Here is a 14,404-nt window from a genome sequence, read left to right as displayed (position 1 = left end):
GATTGACTCGGAATTTCTAACAGTTTGGTGACCCCGACGTGATCCTCTTGGGTCCCAAGGCTGTGAACGGCTAAGGGAGGTGCCCCCAGCCTTGTTTAAACCCGTAAACTCCTCTGGTTTAAACCCGTAACTCTGCGCACGAAGACCCCAACAAAGATTTATCGTTGCGTGAGTATGCCCTTTGGTTGGGGGGGTTCGGTTGTGTGACTGTGTGTAAGGGGGTGACTGAGACGGAACTCAGTTCCGAAGCGAGTGCGGAGGTCTTCTAACCGCGGTTCTGATATCCTGCGAGGGACTCGGCCGGGGAAGGACCGAAGCGATCGTTATAGGTATTCGTGGGTGGGATAACACTCCCAAGACCCCTTTAGCTACTGGCCCAGCCAGGACTTTGGAAGGTGTTTTTTTCTATAACAAGAAGTGCCAGGAGTGGGTCAGGGGCAAAGCAGATCCTCAGACTCGGGAGGCTCGAGGAGGGGCCTCAGGTTTAAAAAGGAGGAAAATTACCAGACATTCATAAGCACTAAACCTAAGGATTAGGCGAGAACGATTCAATTTTATATGGTTAATCTGATCTAAATTGTGGTGTGATTCGTAGCCCTCTCTACCAAGTGACCCAGCAGAACAATTCCAACCAGGAACCCGAGCAACGAGAAGCCTTTGAGCGAATTAAGCAGGACACCGTTCACGCAGTAGCCCTTGGGCTACTTCAGGTAGGACAAAAGGTATAAAAAAGTCTAAAGTCTGCTTTATAGCAGAGGCAGGGAGAATGGCCCCACCTGGAGCCTCTGGCAGAAAGCTGCAGGGGAGATTTGAGGTCAACCCCAAGGATTTGGGAGTCTGGGATGAAGAGCATCTGAAACCAACCCCCCAAACAAGAGATACTGGCAGCGTATGGAGGGGAGCGAGCTGCTTCGGGAGTGCTTGGTGCTGCAGCACGGCTCCTCCTGGCACCCCGGCTGCCGGTGTGGAAGTGATCGTGGACTGAAGAAAAGACAGATTTGGGAACATCCTCACCAGAGCAGGAGATGACGTGCTGAAGAGGCCCCAGGATACAAGAAATGAGCAGGAAACGAGAAGCCTTGTGCCCTACTCACTGACCCAGCACTAAACACCCCTTTGGTGTTTAGTGCTGTTTCCTAGAGGAAAGAGCCTATTTCATCCTTTCTTCTCTCCCATCGCTTGGTGTCTGAGCAAATTGCTCCCGCTCTGCTCTCCCAAAGTGGCCAGCAGTGAGAAGAGGAGGGAGGGAGGGCTGAGAGGGTGTCAAGATGAGAACATCCTTGCTCCATCTCTCAGAGCAGGGAAGCGCCCGGACGAGGCAGGAGGGGAGGGGGCACTGCCACGGCAGAAGGGGAGAAGCCAGCACAGAGGAAGAGCTTTTCCAGGAGAACTGAGGGGGGAGAAACAGAGCTCCTCCAGCAGCTGCTCCTCCTCCTCCCCTGCACCAAGAGGTGCTTGAGAGAGCCTTCTGCCACTGGGATGAGGATCTGGGGGGAGTCGAGGCAAAATGAAGACAGGAGGCCTCAGGGGGAGCGTTAAGAAAGCCCCCTGGAAATAGGCGAGGAAAAGATTTGTGCCCTCATCTCTGCCACTTCCCTCGGGGCTGATGAGGAAAAAGCACTCATCAGAAAGGGTGCAGAGGGCTGCGAAAACACAGTCAAGAAACAGAGCAAAAAGAAATACGAGCAGGTCTGGGGAAAAAATACAGAGAGAAATGTCAAGGGAAGACGGAAAGCTAAGTAAGGTTAGAGGGTTAGCAGCAAATGGTAGCTGATTCTTTGCTGGGAATTTTAGATGCGGGGCTCAGGGCCAGAAGCATTCAGTACTTGGACTAAGCTGACCACCAAAGCCTGCAATTTGCCATCAAAAGCCACCGATGAGCCTTTACCCAAACAAGGCTAGCCATCAAAAGTTGAAATTCTCGAGCAATAGAATCCCCCTCAAACCCAAGTGAGTCTGAAGTGCCGCAGTTGCTGTACAGAATTTTACTTGACAAGCAGAAGCACTTGGAAAAATCATTTTAACTTGCAGGTTCCGTTGTGAAAGCGTCCAGCAGGATGGAAATGGTGCTGTCTTTTTCTCCCCAGCTGCCGTCGCATCCTCTCCTTTCCCCTCCAGGGATGTGCAGGTTTTCTCCACGTTGCTCTGAGGGCAGCTTCCCAGCTCTTGTCCCAGCAAGGGGAGGTTCCTGGCCATGGAGGCCGTGGAGAAGGTCCCTCAGCTGGAAACATCGTTGTGTTTTCCTCCACTGTCTCGCCGTCCGCTGTCAGATGGATTTCTGTGAAGGGAGTGAGACTCTGAGCAAAAACTGCTACAGGTTTCTGGGGCTCTTTGCCCACACGCGGACCCCGTGGATGGCTTCAGGTCCCGCCGTTTCCCTCCCTCTGCTCACCCCATCCCCAGACCCGGCCAGCAGCAGGGCTCAGCTCTGCCAGGCCCACCCACAAAGCCCCTCTCTTCCCACCCGGCCTGGAAACCAGCACCCAGCTGCAAACACACACTCTCCTCTCGGGCCAAGAGCAGCCTCCTGCTTTGTTAGGCCTTCTAAATGCTGCCAAATAACATGTCTCTGCTGTGTCTGCGTGGCAACAGAAGGGAACTTGAGGGACTTGAGGCTAGCCATGGAGGAGCCCAAGGTTCTGCTTGGATCGAGCCAACCCCCGGCTCCAAACTGAGATCTCGTTGGAGAGGCCCCACTGTCCCCAGAACTACTTGCCTCCAAGGCTTGAGCCCCCAAGGGAACAGGGATGTGGATCACGCACCTGTTTTGCCACCTCTGACGGCGTTCTTGCAGCTCCGAGCAATCAAAGCTCGGGTCACCTTGGACTGGGCGGCGGTGTCGGGAGGCTGGGTTTGAGCTCTGGCGACTGAGGATGCTCAGAGCTGGCCCCCTGGTCCGTCGGTGTTCCAGAAATAGACGTGTCGCTGGGCTCCCTGAGCGGTCTGGCCCTTATAGGATAAGGGCACAGCTTCACGGTCAAAGGTTTGAACTTCGGAATTTTGTACTTCCTGGGCGGATTAGGTGGAGGCATTCGCGGAGAGGGCCCGAATTCAAGCTTTGGACGTGGCTGAATCTCAAAGCTGGCCCACTTGTCTGTCTGTGTCTGAGAGGTAGAGGGGTCGCTGGGCTCCTTCAGCAGGCTCGCTCTACTATCTACAGGCAGCGGTGTTGAGAGCCTGGGTTTGAGCTCTGGTTGTTCTAGTTGTGCAGAGCTGGCCCCCTGGTCTGTGTCGTTCCCAGAAGTAGAGGGGTCGCTGGGCTCCTTTCGCAGGCTGGCTCTACTATCTACAGGCAACAGTGTCGGGAGGCTGGGTTTGAGCTCTGGCAGCTGAGAATCCACAGAACTGGCCTCCTGGTCCTTCTCTGTCCCAGCAGTAGATGCATCGATGGGCTCCTTGAGCAGGCTCGCTCTACTATCTACAGGCAACAGCATCGGGAGGCTGGGTTTGAGCTCTGGCAGCTGAGAATCCACAGAACTGGCCTCCTGGTCCTTCTCTGTCCCAGTAGTAGATGCATCGATGGGCTCCTTCTGCAGGCTGGCTTTCTTACCTACAGGCAAGGGCGTAGAGGGCCTGGGTAGGAGCTTTGGTTGTTGAAGTTGCGCAGAGCTGGCCTCCTGGTCCGTCTGTGTCCCAGTAGTACAGGTGCTCGGGATGGCTCTAATATCTATAGGCCATGCGATAGGGGGCCTGGGTACGAGCTTTGGCAGTTGATGCTCAGAACTTGCCCCCTGGTGTGTCACTGTCACAGAAGTAGAGGGCTTGAAATCTTCCATCTTTGGGCGGTCTGGAAGCACGGACCAGAACCTCACAGCCTGTAACTTTGGCAGTCTGTGGGAGCTGGAGCTCCCTTGCTGGAATCTGCCTCTGTCATCGCTGGGCTCCTGAATTATGCTGCCCTCCGAGCTCGACAGGGACAGCATGGGCACGATGGGTGTTTCTAGCGGGCCTGGGGCTTTCTGAGATTCGGGGCGCTTCACTCGCTCCGTCTCTGGCAGGGCTTCCAGGATGGATACTTTCCTGACTTCAGGAGGGGCTTTTGCTGCTTTTTGGCCCTTGCTCTCCTGATGTTTTCCAGATTTTTCAGCCTTTGCCTGGTCTTGCGCCTGCTCTTTGGGTGCTGTTTCAGGCTCTTGTTTGGATTTGCTCCTGGGCTCTATTTTGGGCAGAGTTTCATTCTGCAGCTGGTTGCACAAAAACTTCTTTATGGCAGGAGGCAGCTTGGGCATCAGCGGCAGCCTGCCGAAAGGACAAAGCCAAAAGAATTCATCCACCTGCACGACATCTTTGGGGCCCCATCTTGTACCCCCCCATGCAGCGCCCGTGGCTGCAGACCCCAAACAGAGGGGCCAGCCCTGAGAAGTGGGGGGCTCCTGGCAGCCTCCTACCCCCCTCCCGGAGCCTCCAGCCTCACCTAAATGAAGGCTCCTTCTTCTGCTCGGCCTTCCTGTTCCAGGGCTGCACTTTTCCTTGATAAATGATGTTCAAGGTGCTTGGGAAGGGTGGCAGTTCAGGACGTTTCTCTGGAATCGGCAAGGAGAGATGTCAGAAGAACATTTCCATGACTCTGCTGTACCCGGGACACGCCGGGTGCTGAGGCCTCCTCCTGCGCTGTCCCAGGGGCCGCTGTGCTCCCCTCCCAGCCTCCATCTGCAGGGGCCTCGGCCCTCCTTGGCACCAGCCTCAGCCGGCTCAATCTTAGGCCGTGACGTGGTTTGGGGGCCAAGTTCTGGCAGAGAGGAGCTGGGTACAGCCAATTTGGGGTGTTTTGGATCCCCGACCTCCTGCAGCACCCAGGGACAGGCACCTTGGGCACCTCACATACCAGGGCTCCATTTTGGAGGCCCGGAGACAAGAGGCTGTGCTGAGCTGGCGTGAAGCTGTGGCACAAGAGGAGCCAGCAGCCGCTTTGTATCTCTCACCTTGGCTGGAAGACAACACAGCCCGTTCCTTCTCCTGCCTGTCATCCCTGCGGGCCTTGAGACGCTCCCCGGGTGATAGCTGGGGCGCTTTGTCCATTATATAGCTGGCAAAAGAAGAGATCGGCGTGACCCAGGGCACCACCACTCCCCACGCTCACCCGCTCACGGACACATTTGGCAAGGAGCAAACGCTACCGAGCCCGAGCAGCGGCCACAGCCACAAACATACTCACTCGGGGAAGATGATGACACGGCCAGAGAAGGTCAGGGAGGCCACAGCTGACACCCGGGACACCACCATGTCCATCAGCTGGGGAACCTGCAGGGGAGGAGCAAGGAGATGGCAAATGTCCTCTGCCTGGCCTCCGCTCGGTCCTGGAGGAGCCCAGGGCAGCGGGAGCCGGCAGGATCGCAGCTCTTGGCCACCCCAAGAGGCTGGCCAAGAGCTCCAAGCCAAGAGGTCTTGCTGGGCCAAGGGCAAGCATTGCTGCTGCCCCTGTGTGAGGCTGCCCAGGCCGTGGGGAAAACAAAACCCTCACCTTGAAAAGAGCCTTCTGAAGGCTCTCCTGTTCTGACAGGCTCTCCAAGAAGTCGTAATAGAACTTGATTTCCACCCTCGTGCCTTCGATGAGGAGCACCCCAATGTCCTTCAGCACGAGAGCGATGTTCTCCCCCTTCCCCAAGCTGTGAGAGATGAGGGACGTGGTGCCTTGGATGCAGCTCTCCACCTTCTTCCAGGACACGGAGGCAGCTGCAGCCACCTCAGGGAGATGGAGGGGCTCCAGCTCCTTATGGCCTGGAAAACGACACGAGAGGGATGGAGTCGGTCACCAGCGGCCCTTCCCCGCGTGTTCCCTAGTGCTGCTCATGGCAGTCGTCACCCAGAAAGGCTTCGGTTTGGGACCTGCTCCGTGCAGGCAGTGCTTTGCTTCTGAGAAGCACCTGAGATCCATGCAGCAAGGGATTCCTGCACCCTCTTACCTGGCAGGTACTCCTTGTCAGCTGTGAGGCTGTGGGCAACGATGAGGTTCCTGGCCAGCCGGAACGTGGGCCACTGCACTGTCAGGGACTTGTTCCCATCCTTGACCCGTTTGGAAACAACATCAAAGCAGCCAAGAGTGGGAATTCGGACGCCCTGCAAGTGGCAGAGAACGGAAGGGCCGAAGGTTAAGGATCAGCCGGAGGTGGTCTCATCCAGGAACGGTGCTTCGGGTCCTGCTGTGCACTTCCCGCTGTTGGGAGCCAGGCTGAGGGGACCCAGGGGCTTCCAGCAACTGGGGTCAGCCCTGAGATACCACACCAACCTACCAGAAGCAACACCGCACTTGTGCGATACCTACTGGTCTCTTGGTGGGGCCTTTTGGGGTGAGTTTCCTGCTTTTGGGGTGGGGAACAAGGGCGACGTAGGTGCCAACCCACCTGGCGCAGCTGGAGGTGCTCCCGGATGTAGGCTGACACAGCATCCCAGATAGAAGATCGCTCTGGAAGGCAAGGAAAATCAGGTCACATGCTGCTTCTGGTGGCTGCCAGCCTTCCAGCACCCCCACCCCCGTGTTTTGGTGGCAGAGGAAAAGAGCCGTCACATCTCCGTCCCCAAACGGAGACCCCCCGAGTTGACCACAGAGCCAGGTCCTCCCCACAGAAAGCCCCAGACGGGGCTCAGCCGCGCTCCTGTAGTGCTGGGGGTGCTCGCACCTTGGTCAGTGACGCCTCGTATCACGGAGACGTGCTCCATCGCACTGCTCTCCCAACACTCTAATGTGGTACGCCTCGTGCAAGCAGGTTGCTCCTTGCTGGCATCAGCCATCTTTGAGCTCATCCTGCCCGAACGTCTCGGTACCTCTGGTGCAGGACCCGTCGCGCAGCCCCTTTTATATGGTCCTGCCACTGTGACGTTGCCCTTATATGGTCCTGCCATTGTGACGTATGTGTGATTGCATTGTGACATCACAGTGACGCGGGCAGTGCTGGCTGTTGCCCACGGTGACGCCGGCACCAACAGGCTGCTGCCTGCCCAAGCACCTCTGTGCTGGGGGAGGACATCAAAGTATCACAGGTAATTGTAGAAATCGTAGAATCGTAAGAATTGTAGAAACTGGAATTGTAGAATTGTAGAAATTAGAATTATAGAATTGTAGAAATCAGAAAAGGATAATGGAAATGGAATCACAGAATGTCCCAAGTTGGAAGGGACTCATAAGGATCATCAAGTCCAACTCCGCACCTGGCACCGCACAGGTCTACCCAAAAATTTAGACCCTGTGACTAAGTGCACAGTCCAATCGCTTCTTAAATTCAGACAGGCTTGGTGCAGTGACTATGGCCCTGGGGAGCCTGTTCCAGTGTGTGACCACCCTCTCGGTGAAGGACCTCTTCCTGATGTCCAGCCTAAACCTCCCCTGCCTCAGCTTAGCACCATTCCCGTGGGTCCTGTCGCTGGTGGATACGGAGAATGGGTCACCTGCCTCTCCACTCCCCCTCGTGAGGAAGTCTCCCCTCAGCCTCCTCTTCTCCAGGCTGAACAGGCCCAGTGCCCTCAGCCGCTCCTCATACATCTTGCCCTCTAGGCCCTTCACCATCTTCGTCGCCCTCCTCTGCACACTCCCCAACAGTTTAATGTCCTTCTTGCACTGTGGTGCCCAGAACTGCACACAGTACTCGAGGTGAGGCCGCACCAGCGCAGCGCAGAGCGGGACAATCACCTCCCTTGACCGGCAATGCCGTGCTCGATGCACCCCAAAGAGAATGCATCTCTTTGGAGGGAAAGACCAAAGGGAAAGACCGCTGCCAAAGACTGGCGAGGGGCCCTCCACTGCTCGCCCTGCCTGCGCCATGCCCTGTGTGCCCGTCCTGGTCGCACGCGCTCCCTAGGGGCTGTTTTTGAATGGCCGGGGAGGGGGCATTGCTGGCTCCACCTACGCCTCGTCAGCCTCCCTCGTGAGGGATGCCGGGTCCTGGCGGCTCCCTGGGCTGCTTCGAGTGGCCTCGATGCCAAAAACAGTAAAGCCCTGCCCGCCTCCACCCCCTTCTCCGCTGCAGAACTCATCTGCCCTGGAGCCCATCGCCTCGGCAAGTATTGTAGGGATCGTGGAGATCATAGGACTGAATTGTAGGAATCGTAGAAACGGAATCGCAGAATTGCAGAAATTAGAAAAGAATCGCAGGATAGTAGAAATCACAGAATAGTAGTGACAGAAATCAGAAATGGAACCGAAGGGATGGTGGTACCGTAGGGATCGTAGAAATTAGCATCATTGTGACATAGAAACCAGAAAAGAATCACAGAAATTACAGAACTGGAGAATCAGCTCACAGAAATCGTAGAATCAAATTGTAGAAATCATACAAATATAATCATAGAATTGTAGAAATCATAGAATCAGAAATAGAGTAATAGAGTTATGGAACAGATAGAAATCATAGAAATAGAATCCTAGAATGGTAGAAATCAGAAAATCTTCGAAATAGAATTGTAGAAATTGTAGAAATGTAGAAATCAGAAAAGAATATTAGGATTGTAGAAATTGTAGGATTGTAGAAATCAGAAAAGAATCTTAGAAATAGAACTGTAGAATTGCAGAAATCATAGAATCCCAGAACTGTAAAAATTGTAGAAATCATAGAATACCAGAACTGTAGAAATTGTAGAAGTCATAGAAACGAGAGAAATGCTCACTCCTCTTGGTTTGGCCATGGCACAACAGGGCTTGCACCGCATTGAGGCCTTGGGGCGAGAAGCTGGGAGAGCACCCTGCTGGGACAACTCGCCCAACCTGACACGGGGGCTCTGGAGAAGAGAATTTGGCCCCTGTAAGTGTGTTGTGGACCAGCAGGAGAGGCTTTGGACCGTAAAAAAACAGGTTTGGACCAAAACCGGTGGCTTTAGACCCTTAAACTGAGGCTTTGGTCTTTCAGAATTGATGTTTAGACCTGAAAAACGAGAGTTTGGCTTCTAAGATTTAGGCTTCAGCCCCCCAAAATGGGTGTTTGAACACTTAAAGGAGGGTTTGGACACTAAAAAGGGAAGTTTAGGTCTACAGAAATTAGGGTTTGGATGCTAAAAAGAGAGGTTTGATCTCCAAGTGGAGGTTTTGGACTCTCAAATACAGTTTGGACCCTAAAATTAGGATTTGTATTTTAAATTCACCATTACGGAGGGAGGAGGTGCCACCTGGCAGCCCTCCCCCTCCTGGGGACCTGGAAGCTCTGCACACTGCAGCTTTTCTGCCCCCAAAGAAGGGAAAATGGGCATGGGGAATGCAGGTCACGGTCGGTCTGTAATGCTTTGTCTGCTGATCTTCCTTTATTTCATCAGTCACCTTCTGAGCCCATTCGTGGGGGCGGTTGGTATGGTTGTGGTAATGTTTTTGGACCCGTTTGGTGGTCGGTTTTCTTTTGGAGGTCATTTACTCAACATCACCACCCCTCTTTCTCCCTGCTTCCCTTTCCCTTCCGGGATCTGTTGGATGCATTTGGAGCCAGTAATGCCATGAACATGTACATGCAGTGCAATCCGCTCTAATTCTTGTCTCAATAAACTGTAATTAGCATTTCCGTTGTCATTCTTCCTTGTGGGAAGAGGGAGGTTTTAAAGAGGGTGCAGGAGCACCTACTGTTGTAGGAAGTACAGCTAATTACTACAAAAAAAAAAAAAAAAAAAAAAAAACAAAACAAAAAAAAAAAAAAACAGCTAATTACTACAGTGTGTGTTAATATAAAATTACACAAACAATCTGGATGACCTGGGCAGATACAACCTTCTTGTTGGCCACTTTTGGAAATCGGTTTTACTAAAATCCCCGTTACTTTCTTGTGGGTTGTTCCATTAATCATTCGGCACCCTATCTTATGCCATTCTTATAATGTATATAAATGGCCACCATTTGTTCGCCAAATAACCACAACTGCTAACTTTCCATTAATGCTCTTATCCTCTGTTGTTATGGCTTTGGACCAAGGCCACTCACCATTCTCTATTATCGTAGAGGCGCCTTCTTGAATCACAATTACAATTCATAAGCCATAGAAATAAAACAGACTTGTTAACTAAATTCCTGCTGACTATAGTACTAAATACTCCTGACCATAACACCAGTAAATATCGAGCCCCCCTTTTCTTGGAAGTTCAAAAAAGTCCATTTGCCACTGTTGCCCAGGCCCATGGCCTTTTCCAATTTGACCCAGTTTTGGTTTGGGGGCATTTTGGGGGTTAGGCTGGAAACAAAGATCACATTGTTAAGTTATGTTATATATGGAGTGGTAATTCGTGTCGAGAAAATGGTTGATATTAATCAAGAAGGTGGAGATTTGGGAGTGTGGCCATGGGGGTTGGCAAGCCCCGTGGATGAGATAACATTGGACTCTTAACGATAAGGCCATCAGGAATGTAAAAGAGTTTAGAGGGAACAAAGAAGGCTGATTCAGGAGACTCCATGCAGTCTTGGGTTGCTTGTTCTCCGGCTGTTAAGGCATGGAAGTTTCTGGGTGTTTACTGTTGCTGTTATATGCAAAGTTGTTTGACCAATGAAAAGTTGTTTTGAAAAGAACTGCTGTGGAGAGAAGGGTGTAAGAGGGGAGCCTGCCCTCAAGATAAAAGAAAAAGGCAACGCAATGTGATGAAGTTATGTCATCAATAAAGGAGCAGAAAGAAGGAATGAAGAGGAACAGGCTGGCAGAACGGAGACCAGGACGGGGACAGGCACTTTGATTGCCTCATGAAGATAGGTTCGGACAGACTCAGCAAACTGCTCAGAGAAGCTCATGCAGAAAGTCGCTGGAAATGGGCACACTGGAGCTGGAGAGAAGCTCGAGCTGAGAGAAGCGGACCTGTGCACACAACTGCCTCTCGCTGGTAAGCAGCTGCGCATTATGGGGCAGCTGCGTATATTATATATACGTCCTTAGAAACCAAGACTGTCCTGGTAACCTTACAGCTCATTCTCCTTATTAACAATTGGACAGTTTATGATCCTGAAATATGGGGCCAAACTGAGGTCAAGGTGTGGGACTCTGCAACTAAAAACAACAAGGTTGCGGGGGGATTGCTCGGCTCCTGGCGAGCAATCTCTGAGGCCTTAAAGAGCCGTGTGGGACCACAGTCAGAAACGTGTGGTTTGCCAGGCAGTGAGGGAGCTGCGGGCTCCTTTACTGATCTGACTGCTACGCCATGGGCCCCTCTGCTGCTACAGCCATCGAAGGCTTTTGCTGTTACGCCCCCTGGTGACCTGGACGTGCCTTTTGACCCAGGCCTCTTGGCCTTCACAAGGAGATGGACATGTTTTTCTTCAATCTGGGAATAACGGGATACATAAGGCCCGAAGAATGGAAAATGGAGACTGTTAAGTTATGGAACTTAAAGGATTGTTTGTTACCTATCCTGATTGTATGTATGTATAGGTGTGCTCGCGTTTAGTAAGTCATGGAATTTAAAGGATTGTTACCTTTTCTGATTGTACCTATGTCTAGGCATACTCGGGTTTAGTATGTAAAGCAATGTTCTATATATTTAGAATGTTTGATGTTCGTGTGTGCATGTTGGTGGAGCGTAGACTCCCCACACACCCAGCACTGTTTACTTGTCTTTCATACTTTTTATGAATATTCCTTTTATTAATATTCCTAAATTCAGATCGAGTTGAGACTTCATTTATAACAGTTACTTGAGTGACGGTAGCACATAAGTTCCTGGCAATATTTTTTCCAATTACAGAGTTATACGAAACATCTGTTGCAGGAAGAACGGCCAAAAACATGACAGACACTAGTATGGTCAGATCATGTTCCATTTTATTACCCTAATAGCCTAGCTTTTATAGTGACCTTAATAGGGGCGTATAGTGTCTCACACAAGATTATTGGTCAAAAGCACTCAGACAAACAACTACAAGAAAACAACCCCACCTGCAAGAAAACAACCCCCTTGTGATTAGCAGTCACGTAGACCTTGTCCTTGAAGCCCCATGCTGGTAACAATATTTTTCTAAATTCCTCAATTGGGCGATGTGGGAACACTGTCATGGGAACTTCTCAGAGTTGCCCTGGTAGCTTGGTTTGCTCAGCTGCAGCAAGCCGTGGGATCTTTGCTGTTTCAAAAATCCCTCAACAAGCATCTATTCCCCAATGTGTTTTCCAGTGTCCTTCCCTTACCAGTGACCACAATTAATTGGAGGGTATGACTTGCTTCCCTTCCCTTCTCTGGTAATAGCCCATCCCACTTGGTTATATTTTCCCTTCTGACTTTCAGTTAATTTTCTATCTTTTTTGTTATATACAAGCTGACCTTCAAGGGAAATGTGCCAGTCTGGAATCAGGGCTCCCTCAGTTGATACCTCACCTTCTGCTGCTTCTTTTGCCTCTCTGTCCGCCAGATCATTTCCTTCCTCCAATTCTGAGCTCACCTTCTGGTGTGCCTTAACGTGCATAATTGCTAACTTTCCAGGCAGCTGAACTGCTTCCAATAATCTCATTATTTAGTCCAGATTCTATTACTTCTTTGCAAATGGTAACTGCATACCCAGCATGTTGTTCTCCACCAACAACGTAGCTGCTCCCATATTTCCACCTCATCAAAAGTGTCCTTCAGATGTGGACAGCTGGAGTAGGCAGCTTCAGTGGTCTCCAGGCAGCCATGGTGTACTGGCTCCCCTTGGTTTCAGCTGAGGAAAGAAGCTGGGTTGATAATGTTAGTTACTGCTATTTCTATATCGTCTTGCTCTATCATGGTAGCTTGGCATTTCAGGATCCTTTGTGGGGAAAGCCAGTGACCACCTTTTACTTCCAGCTCTGCAGACACTGTGTGAGACACTAGCACAGTTATTTTCTGTCCCAAGGTGAACTTACGTGCTTTCTGGATATCTAGCACCACTGCTGCAACGGCTCTGAGGCATCCCGGCCATCCTTTGGCAGCAGCATCCATCTGCTTCAAAAAATAAGCAACTGCCCTTCGATATGGGCCCGGGTCCTGTGCTAGTATCCCCAGGGCAATCCCCTGTTTCTCATGAGAGAAGAGGAAAAATGGTTTATTCGCATCTGGAAGTCCCAGAGCTGGGGCTGACATGAGAGCCTTCTTTAGTTGGTCAAAGGCTTGCGAGGCCTCCTTTGTCCATTGGAGGTTCCTGTTCCCATTTGCAATGAGTGCATACGGCGGTTTTACAAGCGATCTGTAATTTTAGATCCACAATCTGGACCACCATGTCATTCCCAAAAAGGTTCACAGTTCTTTTATTGTCTCGGGTTTCAGGGTTTGACATATCGCTTCTTTACAATCTTGCCCCAAGGTCTGTTGTCCGGCACTAACCTCATAACCCACGTAGATCACCTTCTGCTTTACCACCTGAGCCTTCTTCTTCGATACCCTGTACCCCTGTAGTCCCAGAAAGTTTAGGAGGCTTACTGTCCAGGCCACATGTGCTTCTTCTGTCTGGGTGGCTATTAGAAGGTCATCTACGTACTGCAACAACCTTCCTTCTCCTGATGGGGCTTCCCAGGTTTCCAAGTCCTTTGCAAGTTGTTCTCTGAGTAAGGTGGGTGAGTTCTTAAAGCCCTGACTGAGGCAACCTTGTCCATGTGAGCTGTGTTTTGTGCCCACTCTTAGGGTTTTTCCAATCAAATGCAAAGATTTTCTGACTGGCTTCACGGAGAGGGAGGCAAAAGAAGGCATCCTTTAGGTCTAAAACGGTAAACCGAGTTAGCCCTGGTGTTAAGCATGTTAATCAATTATTGGGCTAATTCCTTCTCTATCTTCCTTTTTCAAGGGGTACTGTTTAAGTGCATTTTTGCCTTCCCTGGTACATTAGAAGATCATACTCCGGAAAAAAATTGACTTAGGATTTCGTCACTGATTTCCTCTTTGGTCTCAATAGCTGTCAATATCAAACTCAACACTTCCACATATCTACCTCCAGAATAATCTCCCCATTTTTAAATGAAATGGTTGCTTGTAATCTTTACAATAAATCTCTCCCTAGGAGTGACTCTGGGGAGTTGGGCATGTATAGGAACTTGTGAATGCCCCATTGTTTCCCATATTTATATTTCAATGGTTTGCAGAAATACGCTATTTCAGTTGCCAGTTGGCCAGTTGCCCCCTTCACTACAATGTAATCATTCCTCACTGATACTAATGCTTTATTTAAAACTGAATATGTTGCCCCCCCCCATCTACCATAAGTTCTACCTCTTTTCCCTCCTTCCTCAGTTTCATTTTATAAGCAGCAGATCTGCTGGGGTAGATTCCCCCAGTCCTCTTTAGTCGTCTCTTGCATGCGCGACCACCACCTCCCTTCTCCAGTTCCCTTTTCCATTTCTTTTCTGTTCTGGGCATTCATTTTTCCAATGACCAAATTTCTTACATAGGGCACATTGCACCTTGCCTAGTCGGGGCTGTTCCTGTCTGGGCCTCCTTTTTCCTTCTTCCCTAATAACTGCTATCAGCCTCTTCTGCATGTTTAATTGAGGAATGTTATAAATGAGGTCTCAATTCA

At 50.9% G+C, this 14,404-nt stretch overlaps 1 long non-coding RNA gene across 1 annotated transcript; it reads right to left on the bottom strand.

Annotated features, from left to right (window-relative positions):
- Positions 1–2,003: 2,003 nt before the first annotated feature.
- On the bottom strand, positions 2,004–3,154 carry LOC311425810. Its single transcript, XR_014686423.1, has 2 exons — positions 2,763–3,154; positions 2,004–2,278 (listed from the first exon to the last, which is right to left on the bottom strand). It is a non-coding gene; the product is annotated as an uncharacterized lncRNA (long non-coding RNA).
- Between the last annotated feature and the right edge of the window lie 11,250 nt (positions 3,155–14,404).

The sequence above is a fragment of the Aythya ferina genome (assembly GCF_964211825.1).
Source record: "Aythya ferina genome assembly, chromosome: 34".
In the NCBI taxonomy this organism is placed as follows: domain Eukaryota; kingdom Metazoa; phylum Chordata; class Aves; order Anseriformes; family Anatidae; genus Aythya; species Aythya ferina.
This window is presented reverse-complemented; position numbering and strand designations above follow the sequence as displayed.